Source organism: Capricornis sumatraensis, chromosome 17 (genome assembly GCF_032405125.1).
Source record: "Capricornis sumatraensis isolate serow.1 chromosome 17, serow.2, whole genome shotgun sequence".
Classification (NCBI taxonomy): Eukaryota; Metazoa; Chordata; class Mammalia; order Artiodactyla; family Bovidae; genus Capricornis; species Capricornis sumatraensis.
Genome location: NC_091085.1, coordinates 50,795,323 through 50,807,359, shown reverse-complemented (window position 1 = coordinate 50,807,359; position 12,037 = coordinate 50,795,323).

Here is a 12,037-nt window from a genome sequence, read left to right as displayed (position 1 = left end):
GACTGAGAGACTGAACTGATGGGTGAAGATTCATTTTTAGAGCCCTAGCCATCAATGTGCCACCCATGTTTTAGGCAGTCAATAAGGGATTACAGAATAGAATGTTGTGTGGGAAGAACTCTGAATAAGTCCTCAAGAGATCCAAGTTTCAGTGTGAAATTTTGAATTTGTGTCTGGGTTTCTTCACATCATTTATTTCATTCCATATCTGAAAAATAGAAGAGTTCACTGAAGAATTTAAAGATACCTTCAGGTTCTAAATTTGAAGCCCTTTTTCTACAGTATTTACATTCTTTTGGAAGCCTTTCTGGACAGACTGTTTCTCTTGCTAGCTTTACTATTGCTTTGAGTACACATATCTTTAAACAAAGAGATGGATTCTGTGTATATATTTTTTATCACTTGTAATTGTCTGTGTTTAGTCTCTCGTGTGGGGAGCTGGTACCAAAATTATAAGCTTTCATTCTCAGCCTAGTATTTGTGCAACCTGTAAGTATGAGTAAATGTCAGTTGCCTTGAAAATCTAGTTTGTTAGCTACCTCTTAATTTTTTTTTGACTAAGGGAAGGTTTCTCTAACTTGTCCCCAGGAGAATTTAGTATTTTAGATGGCAGCTTTCTGAGAGCAGCTCCTCTTCTTTATCACAGACTTCACTTTGGAAAACCAACATTTTCAGAGCCTGTTCTAATACTCAAATTGATAGGGAGAAGCGTGATGCTCCCTGATCTAGTGTTTCTATCTGGCATTGTGACGATCCATGTAGTGGACTTCTATAACCAGGGGATGCTAAGAGCTGGAAACTGCCGCTGGGTTTTTTTTCCCACTGATGAAAAAATAAGCAATGTTCTCCTGGTGAAAGCAAAAATTTTTTGCACACACAATATTCCCTAACTAATTTTCATTCCACTTTCAGTTATAAAGTGTGTCAAACCATTAGCTTACAGCTTAAAAATATAATCATGTAGAATTATACAAAGGTTTATATATATATATATATATATACATGCATACATACACATATATATGTATATACACACAACACACACACACACATGCCTATTTTTTCATCTTTTCCAGGACTTTTGAATGTATTGGGGAGAAAAAATTTCCTGTACTCTTCTAGGTCCTTCTGGATGATTATTAAATTGACATGAAAGAGATTAATGGGAGAAAATAGAATTTTAATTTCATAAGTACAAGAGTTTACAGAAATATGAGACTCAAAGGAGTGACCAAAGCACAGAGCTTTTAGACATTTTAGATAAAGGAACAATAAACTTGAGAAGACAGACAAACTTAAGCTTGGGTATTAATTAGTGAAGAACTAAGCAGAGTTTGTTTATGTAGCCTTCTTGGCCCTGAATTCCTGATCTCCAGCAATAAGGCTGCCTGTTTGCCTCCTGGTGGGAGGAGGATATCTGTCACTGGAAGATGTATTTTACGCTTCCAGGGGGAACAGACAAGATGGTCAGAATATCCTTCTTGCTTTTGCTTGAATAATTTTATTCAAAATAATGAATCTGCCAAGAAGCACATTTTAAGCTGGGCTTTTCATTTTCTTTTTTAAAATTTATTTTTAATTGGAGGATGATTGCTTTACAATGTAGTGTTGGTTTCTGCCATACATCAACATGAATCAGCCATAGGTATATATATGCCCTCTCCCTCTTGAACCTCCCTCCCACCCCATCCGATCCCTCTAGGTTGTCACAGAGTGCTGAGTTGAGCTCCCTGTGTCATACAGCAAATTCCTACTGGGAAATATACATTAAATATGTAACATTGTACAGAAGGAAGTGACCAAAGCATCCCAAAGAAAAAGAAATGCAAGAAGGCAAAGTAGGTGTCTGAGAAGTCTTTACAAATAGCCAAGGAAAGAGGAGAAGCAAAAGTCAAGGTAGAAAGGGAAAGATATACTTGACTGAGTGTAGAGTTTCAGAGAATAGCAAGGAGAGATAAGAAGGTCTTCCTAAGGGAACAATGAGAAGAAATAGGGGAAAACAATAGAATAGGAAAGACTAGAGATTTTTTTCAAAAAAACTAGAGATACCAAGGGAACAGTTCATGTAGAATGGACATGATAAAGAACAGAAATGGTAAGGACCTAGCAGAAGTAAAGATATTAAGGAAAAGTGGCAAGAATACACAGAAGAACTATGCAAAAAAGTTCTTAATGACCCAGACAACCACGATGGTGTGATCACTCACCTAGAGCCAGACATCCTGGAGTGTGAAGTCAAGTAGGCCTTAGGAAGTATTACTGTGAACAGTGGAGGTGACAGAGCTCCAGCTGAGCTATTTGAAACCCTAAAAGCTGATGCAATTAAACTGTTGCATTCAATATGTCAGCAAATTTGAAAAACTCAGCAATGGCCACTGGACTGGAAAGAGTCCAGTATTCATTCCAATCCCAAAGAAGGGCAATGCCAAAAAATGTTCAACTACTATACTATTGCACTCACTTCACATACTAGCAAGGTAATGCTCAAAATCCTTCGAGCTAGGCTTTAAGCTAGCAGCAAGTGAACCGAGAACTTCCAGATGTATGAACTGGGTTTAGAAAAGGCAGAGGAACCAGAGATCAAATTGCCAACATTAGCTGGATCATAGAGAAAGCAAAGGAATTCCAGAAAAACATCTATTTCCACTTCGTTGACTATGTAAAGCCTTTGACTGTGCAGATCACAACAAACTGTGGAAAATTCTGAAAGAGATGGGAATATCAGACCACCTTGCCTGCCCCCTGAGAAACCTATATGCAGGTCAAGAAGCAACAGCTAGAATCAGACATGAAACAACTGATTGGTTCCAAATTAGGAAAGGAGTATGACAAGGCTGTATATTATCACTCTGCTTATTTAACTTATATGCAAACTACATCATGTGAAATGTCAGGCTGGATGAATCACAAGCTGGTATCAATGTTGTTGGGAGATGTATCAACAACCTCAGATATACAGATGATACCATTTTAATGGCAGAAAGTGAAGAGGAACTAAAGAGCCTTTTGATGAGGGTTAAGAGGAGAGTGAAAAAGCTGGCTTAAAACTCAACATTCAAAAAACTACGATCATGGTATCTGGTCCCTTCACTTCATGGAAAATAGAAGGGGAAAAAGTGGAAGCAGTGGCAGATTTCTTAATCTCCAAAATCACTGTGGATGGTGAATGTAGCCATGAAATTAAGATACTTGCTCCTTGGAAGGAAAGCTATGACTAGCCTAGATAGTATATTAAAAAGCAGAGATATCACTTTGCTTTCAAAGGTCTGTATAATCAAAGCTATGATTTTTCTAGTAGTCATGTATGAATGTGAGAGTTAGACCACAGAGAAGGCTGAGTGCCAAAGAATTGACACTTTTGAATTGTGCCAGAGAAGACTCTTGGGAGCCCTTTGGACTGCAAGGAGATCAAACCAGTCAATCCTAAAGGAAATCAATCCCGAATATTATTGGAAAGACTGATGCTGAAGCTGAAGCGCCAATACTTTGGCCACCTGATGCAAAGAGCTGACTTATTAGAAAAGATCCTGATGCTGGGAAAGATTGAAGGCAAAAAGAGAAGGGGACAGCAGAGGATGAGATGGTTAGAGAACATCACTGACTCAATATTGGGATAAGAATTTGAGCAAATTCTGGGAAATGGTGGAGGACAGGGAAACCTGGTGTGTTGCAGTCCACCGGATTGCAAAGAGTTTGGACATGACTTAGCCAGCAAAAAGCAATAAACAATGTATATGTTTCAATGCTGCTTTTTCAGTTCATCCCACCCTCTCCTTCCCTGCCTTTGTCCACAAGTCTTTCTCTCTTGCTGCCCTGCAAATAAGTTTGAGCTAGCCTCTTCTGAACCTCATCAGTTTCCTCTTCTGAAACTTTCCTGAAAGTTTCATACTTAGAAGTTGAGCTGGTAGTTGTGAAGCAAGAATTAAGCTAGTAGCTGAGTTATTGATTGTTCCATACTTCTTTTTTTCATGGATTGTTCCATGGTTCCATGCTTTAAACCAAAAATTTAGTCCTGAGAATAGGTTAGTTCAGTTAAACAGTTGTGATTCATAACACGGGGCACATTTTAAGACAGTATTATATAATACCAATAACCCAATCTCACTGCCATGTTTGAGGGCCTCATGAGCCAAAATTGCAGCAAAAATAATCTTAAGGGACAAGAGATTCAACTTTCAATTTGTACTTGATATAAATTTATCAACTGCTTAGATAAAAGTTGAAAAAGAGCAGACCAATAGTCCAAATAAAATTTATTTTTTTCAAGCAGATAAAAAAAAATTAAGGTACAGTTTTATGTAAAAATATGATTGACATTAAAGCTTATTTTCAAAAGCCTTATAATAAATTTATTCAATTGTATTCACTTTGAACATGCATAAAATTACTTTCCCAATATTTCTTTTTCACAAACCTATAAATTTTCATCCCCACTTTGGTTTGTCCTTGATTTTTCAACCTCTTCAGGAATAAGCTTTACTTTAGGAAAAATTACTTTCTCTTTCCTCAGAAAAATGTATCTCCATTCTTCATACCCTTTCTTAACAAAAAACATATAGTCTACTTTTTTTTCCAAACACACATTTGTTTCTCTCATTAGTTCTAGTAATTATAATCAGATAACTCATTAGAATTTTTTAATCTTAAATACATGAACTTCCAGTGATATCTAAGAAGTAAGCAAATGTGAACTGTCAATTTTTTCTATACGAGCAGTCTTTATATTGGCAGATTTATGTGTTTATGTGCTTCCTTTAAGTACAGTTTTTCAGTGTGGCATAAGTTATGTTTCCTAAGAGACCCAAGCATCTTTAGCCTCTGTAATAAGAGGTCAAAAGTTGTTAAACTTAGATGTGTTTAGCTTTTAAAATTTCATTATCTTATCTTACTTAAAATAATCTGGACTTTCAATGAATCTCCATCATTTAATTAACTTAGCAAAGTTCTAAGGTCAGAAGTGACCAAAGAGATTTGGGAAACTATGTAAGGAGATATATCATAAAACAATCATTGCTAAAAATCTACCTTAAAACTCTCATCTTGCTTATATCTATTTAATTCATCTGTGTTTAACAATTATGCTCATGAACATTTTATATGATATTAAAACAGTTAGCCATCCTTTTATATTATTTTTCTTGCTGACAAATTTTGTAACAGAATTAGCATGAGCTTATTTGACTTTTAGCAAACCTATGGTAGGATAAAAGTATTATTCTTCATGTTGATTACTCTAAAGCCATGTCTGTATTACTTAAACCAACAAACTACTTTCTATTTACTGAAAATTATTCTATAAAACATGAACTTTGGAGACATTTGAGTTGATTTCTATTATATCTCTGAAATTTAGAAATAATTCATAAGCATTTATTTTTAAGCCAAATAGAGCCCTTTCTCAAATTCATGTTGGTAATACCATCCAGAGGTAGAGGAGTACGGTAACTCTAATGTGCAAACATAGATGTACATACAAACACAAAGCTCTTATAGCTTTTGTTGTAAAATTTTAGCCATGAACCAAGTATACCAATATAAAACTCATGAGTCTGATTAAATAAGAGTTGAAATAAGTTGTTTATCTATTCATCTGATTGAAGCTTTCCTCTATTTGTGGAGGATGGTTTTAAGAATCATATTTGTCTTTGATATCAATCATATTGGTAATTACCAGTCATATTGGTAATATTAAGGAGGCTGTGAACTGGATTTTGAAAAAAGACCTTTCCAGCAGTTTGTATTTGAAAAAGCTAGATTTCCTCTTCTTCTTTTCTTTTTTCCCCTTCAGACTTTACTGACTGAGCTAGCCAGACTCAGTTGCAGGCAACTGTGAGAAGGAGTGTTTATATTTAAAAACATGGTACAAGTTACAATTTTAAGGGAGAGTGAAAGAATGAATTTTTCTGAGCTCCCTAAATCTGGTAAAAATCCCCTGAAGTGAAGGTAAAAGGGTTTTATAATTTAAAGGGCCTGCTGCTGTCCGGGGATGTAAACTATTTGGGGGTCTAAGACTTATTCACAAAAGATATTGCATAGGAAAGTCTGAAGCTGGCAGGACCTGATTATAGAACCTAGGAAAACAGATCTTATGTTTGAGACTTATTGCTTGTTTTGAATGTTTCTGTTAAATTTATTTCCTGACTTGTAATATTTACATGAGTGACCTGTATATCCTAGGTCTAGACATTAAGCTGTTGTGTTCTCTGTAAATCCTGTAGTGAAGCAAAGTTAAAATAGCAGCTGGGTGTTTATTGTTTTTTTCCTAGGGAAAATGGAGGAGTTTGGGGAGTTAAGGGAATTTGCTAATGAGATGTGTTCAGATTTCAACAAAAGGAATTTATATTGAATGGGGACTTTAATTTCCTTCCAAGTTTTATTTTCTGTTTTTTTTTCTCACATCGTTAAGAGAGTTCCTAAGGCTAGCTGTTACATTTCTTTGTGTCCTCTTTTTAATTTGGCCATCCCATTTGTACCAATAAGACAATTTTTGAGAACAAGAGCTTTCCTTTTCAAAAAAATATTTATTTATTTGGCTACACCAATCTTAGTGCCAGCATGCAGGGTCTTTCTTAGTTGTGGCATGTGGGATCTTGCTCTCTGACTAGGAATGGAACCCGGGTCCCCTTGCGTTGGGAACGTGGAGTCTTCGCCACTGGACCACCAGGGAAGTCCCAAGTGTGTGTGTGTGTGTGTGTGTGTGTGTGTGTGTGTGTGTGTGTGAGTCATTCAGTAGTATCCAACATTTGCGACCCCATTGACGACAGCTCACCAGGCTCCTCTGGATGAGAGCTTTCTAAAAATGTTTTCTTTCTTTCTTAAATATAATCAATTCAAAGAATCTATCATCTGGCCATTGACAAGTCCGATCTTTTAATCTCAATAGTGACTCAAACTGATAAGATTTTTTATGGCTTAACTAAGGGCTTAAGAGGAGTCTGGGCTTCCCAGGTGGCTCAGTGGTAAAGAATCTGCCTGCACTGCAGGAGACACAGGTTCGACCTCTGGGTCAGGAAGATCCTCTGGAGAAGAAATGGCACCCACTCCAATATTCTTGCCTGGGAAACCCCATGGACAGAGGAGCCTGTTGGGTTACAGTCCATGGGCCTCACAAGGGTCAGACACAACTTAGAGACTAAACCACCACCACCCAAGAGGGGTCCAAATAAACTGCAAGAGCTGTGCCCCTCACAAGATCCATTCACTTCACTCCCAAAGATAGGTTAAGACATCAAAGGCTTTGTCATACAGGTGGTAAGGGTGCTGTAGAGAAAAGCGTGTCTTCAGCCCCACATGGGAAGTTGTAAAGCCTCCAGTTACAGGCCTGCTAATCTCTAACTGGGGCAGATGCTACTGGAATGGGGATTTTTCTAGCCTCAGGAAATGAATGTTGAGACTATAAAGGTCTCTTAGGGACCTGATGTTTTCACAGGTCACAAAGACAAACTCTTAAGACAAAGAACAAGGCAAAAGAAAAACTTCATCTTATAGTTTTCCTCCTTATGACAAATGACACAACAGACAACAAAACACATAGAAAATGGCCAATAGAAAACAAAATTTCTCAATTTTTTACCAGAAGCCAAATAAGCTAGTTCGACAAATATTTTCTCCTGCTAATCTAAATTTAGCAAAAGGAAAGAAAAGAGTTCTCACTATTCTCATTTCCATGGGGCCCTGCAGGCAGAGATTTAGGAGACTGACAGGTGTGAATCCTTACCTTCAGCCAGGGCTCCTCAGAAGTCCCAGGTTTCTCAGCTGCAGTAGCCTCAGGGCAAACAGCTTTCAGCTAGTCAAGTTTATTCTGCTGACTGTTTATCCAGCTGTTGGGGAAGAAAATTTTTTCTCTATACTTCCGAGTTCTTCTGGCTGGTCTAACAATTAAATTCATATGAGACAGATTACAGAGGAAAATCAAATGTTAATTTTGTACTCTCAGTTGTTTATAGAAATATGGGACTCAGAAATGATCAAAGCAAGCAGCTTGCATACAGTTGACCCTTGAACAACACACATGTTTTAACTATATGGGTCCACTTACATACCAATTTGTTTCAATAAAAATTTGAAACAAATTTTTTGTTGGCCCTCTTTTTTCAAATCCATGGGTTTTGCATACATAGATTCAACCAACCTCAGATCAAAATTTCAAGCCATGGTTGGAAGAATTCATGGGTGAGAAATCTACAGATATGGAAGGCTGTCCCATTTTATATAAAAGACTTGAGCACTTATGGATTTTGGTACACACAGTGACTCCTGGAACCAATTCCAATGGGAATAGCAAGAGACTACTGTAACCTTCTAGACAAGGTAGAAATTAAATTTTGAAGAACTGACAAGATGAAGAAGTTCAGGCCTGAGTACTAGTTAGTATAAAAGCTGAGCAGAGTTTGTTCATGTAGTCTTCTTGGCCCCGAACTTCTGATCTCTGGCAGTAACGATGTCTATTTCTGGTGTGAGGAGAGTACCTTTCACGTGAGAGAATTTTCCTTCTCTCAGGAGGATGGAGGCAGGTCAGAGCACCCTCCTGTCATTGGCTGTTTCTTCAGTAACTTTAATTCAAAATGACCAATATGTCAAAGTGGCATATTTAGGGTGGCCTGCTCTGACCCCCATAAAAGTCTCTCGTTTTCTAGAGATGAATGGGTCTAATTCTCTCTCTCTCTCTCTCTCTCTCTTTTTTTTTTTACATAGAATGCCTTAAGAGAAACCAAAGAAATTGCCCTTGATTGCCCTTGAGGGAAATGATGATAAAGGAAGTACAAGAAGGGAGCAAAAGAGAGGCAAAAAAGTGAGGAAGGAAGGAAAAGATTTATAACTATTTACAAATATATGGTAAAGGTGATGTAAGGAAGACCTAGCCCTGGGGAAATAACTGAAGTTTGGAAGTCTCAATAATGGGTAGACATATAGTTACATTCTTCAATCCTAAGGAAATTATAATTGCCAAAAACGACTACTTTCTAAAAATCTCTTACATTCTTATGTATAAATGTAGCATTCATGTTTTTTAACTGATGATATTTATAATCATGCTTTTCATTAATACACTTCTAACTCCAATTCTGACACTGCTCAAAATAAAAATTTTTTATTATTTTAAGCTCACAAAGTGGATACCCACAGTAAGCTTTTAGGTACTATAGAGTTCCGTGATTTAATTCAGAAGTACATTTAACTCCCCTCCTCCCCCCAGAGGCCATTTTGATGACATCACATTGATGTCATTTAGCCTTTTGGAGGTGAGAAAGATCCTTAATCTCTAATCCTAGAAAGTCAGCTCAGTGACCTAAACTGATGGAGGTTTGGGAAGGGTGACTTATAGATATCATACAATTTTTTTTTATCAGAGTAAAAATCCTGAGTGATTTGGGATTGTTCAGTTATAAAGTGTTTGGTGTCTTTTTGTGGGTTGAAAGAGAAATCATGGTTGTTCAATGAACCCTAACCTCAAAATGAAGACACTTAACAAGCAAAAAAAAAAAAAAAAAAAAAAAAAAAATGAGCAGAAGCTTCACTTTGTTGTTTCAAAACTTTTATATTCAAGAAGTACATTAAAAATATAAATGAACAAATATGGAACCAAAGAAAATTTTCAATATACCTTGAAGATTTATGTCATATTTGCATTATGGTTAAGAACTCTTCCTAGATTCTTGTTTTGAAGTTTCATTTGTAAGTTAGTATCATCTTCTCCCTTTAGTTTATGCCTCTAAGATACCTGGCTCAGCCCTTCCATAGTCTAGAACGCAGAGGCCATGTAGAAGTACATCCCTTTCAGATATAAGTATCTTTTCTTACCATATCTCCTCCTTCAGCACCAGAAATCTAAGACAATACTCTAGGGGAAGTCTGGCAAATTTGTCCCTTTGTATGACTAATATTAGAGATATTTCTATATTTTAAGTCAAAGCGAGCTTTGTTATAATTTCCACCCTTAGGTTTTGCCAAAATCATGGAAAATGATTTTAATCTTTCATCTAGACTACTATCCTTCAAATATTTGAGGGCAATGGGCTTCTATTTTTATGTTATATTCAGTCATATAGACTACAGTAACCCCAATTTCCTTTGACCATTCTCCATATGAAAAATTTTCAAACTGTTACTGTTTCCATCCAGAAAACAGCCTCTTGAGCAGGTGGTGCTTTCAACATGGATGGAATGTCAGTTACTCTCAGCCTATGTTTATCAATAAAGCCTGAAACAGCATTTGCTTTCTGGAGAGCTTCTTCATTACAGTAATTTATTTTAAGCCTAAAATAAAATGTCTCTAATTCTTTGTCACAAGCTGTACTCTTAGATGACTTTTCCTCACTCTGTATTTATCCAAAAGATTTTGTGACCTAAATGTAGGGTTCTGTGTTCATCCATGCATTTCTTCCTGATTTCATTTTCTTTGTTTCAGCTACCATCTCAAGCTGTTTGTTCAGTGGTGGTGAACCTACAGTTGACTTCCTACAATGTATTACAGTAAAAATTGCAAACCTCCCTGTGGATTAGTGGCAGGAGGTGGTTACCCTTGATTTCTTCGGTCCTCTTTGGATTAGTGCACAGTTGGTGCCAACAGCTATTAGGCAGCATGAAATAACATGATTTAATTATTGAAAATGTTTGGATACACACTAAAAGTTCCTTGTCTAGTGTTGTAATTGAATTCATCAATGCCTAAAAATAAAATAACAATTTGTGAGTTTTCAAGTTTTGTCTTTTCATGAGATTTTATAAGAATTACTTTTTCCCATTACTTTTATGAATTTATTTTACTGGTGTGATACTCAAAGCTGAATTGTACATTGTAGAACTATGGGATGGCTCTGCTGACTCCTGACTCATGCCCTAAATTAAGGGATGGCTCTGAATATTTTCTCAAGGGTAACTTCTGCTTCTGCACTTGAACTACAAATTAAGACAAGCTTTCAAAAAGATGCTGGGGCTTGAAGAACGTTTTCAAGGACAGAAGTATAAAAAGACAAGCTGTTGTTGATAGATTCAAAATGAGATGCAAATACTGGCCTGCAGACAATTTGTCCTTCATAGGGAAAAAGTTCAGGAAAAAATCCTCTGTGATTCAAGCAGACTCTAGGGAAAGTTGCAGGATTTTTTTCTTTTTCTATCTCACTTTCAGAATTTTTAAAATGCCTTATGGTCCTCACTTCAGTCATATTAATTAAAGCATCTCACCTGTAGTCTTGATTTAGTTTCCTTTGCTTTGATCTGAGAATTCAAAAGGGATTGTGTGAGAGCGGAGGTTTGGCACATTATTTTTTATATTTAAGCATCTTTTGTGTTTAAATCCTTCCTTCAAAACCCAGCAATGGAGACATTGGGCAGGTTGTGAAATTTACTTCTGGAAATTTGGTTTTCTCCATGTAACATGGGTTTTTCTGTGAGTAGAAAATAACATAACACATCTAAGTCGCCTGATGGAGTGAGTGTCTTGTATATTGCAATCATTTGCAAATTTTTGTCCTTTTCTTCTAGGTTCAAGCATTCTTACAACACTCTTCTATTTTACCCCCATACAGATGAATATAAGAGTTTTGTTTAAGAGAGCTTGTTATAAAATATTAACAAGCTTACTATAATATCAGTGAAGATTCTGTTTAAAGTAGCACTGGTATTCCAGTCCATATTTCTTAGATGCTTTTATTTGTTTTGTTATCATTGTTTTTATTGCATAATTTTGTTTCTCAATAACAGGGAGAAAATTAATCTGCCCCCTTTGAAAACTAAAAGAACATTTTATCTGACTAGAACTAGAAGTCTACTTACATCGAAATGGTTTAGACGCTGTTTTAGAATATTTGATAAAAGGAAAATACCTTCTCTTTGGAAGGAGGAAAACAATAGGGTTAGTAACAGGACAATGTCTGTTCATTGATGATAGAGGATATTTATTGATGTGACTCTACTTGGGAAATAGAAATGACCATGGATTTCTGATACCTTTTAGTGGAATAAGGGAGAGAGAAAAGCTGCCTACCAGGGTTTTTATTATTGTTAGGTTGAAGTCCAGAAAAGGCGGACCCAGTAT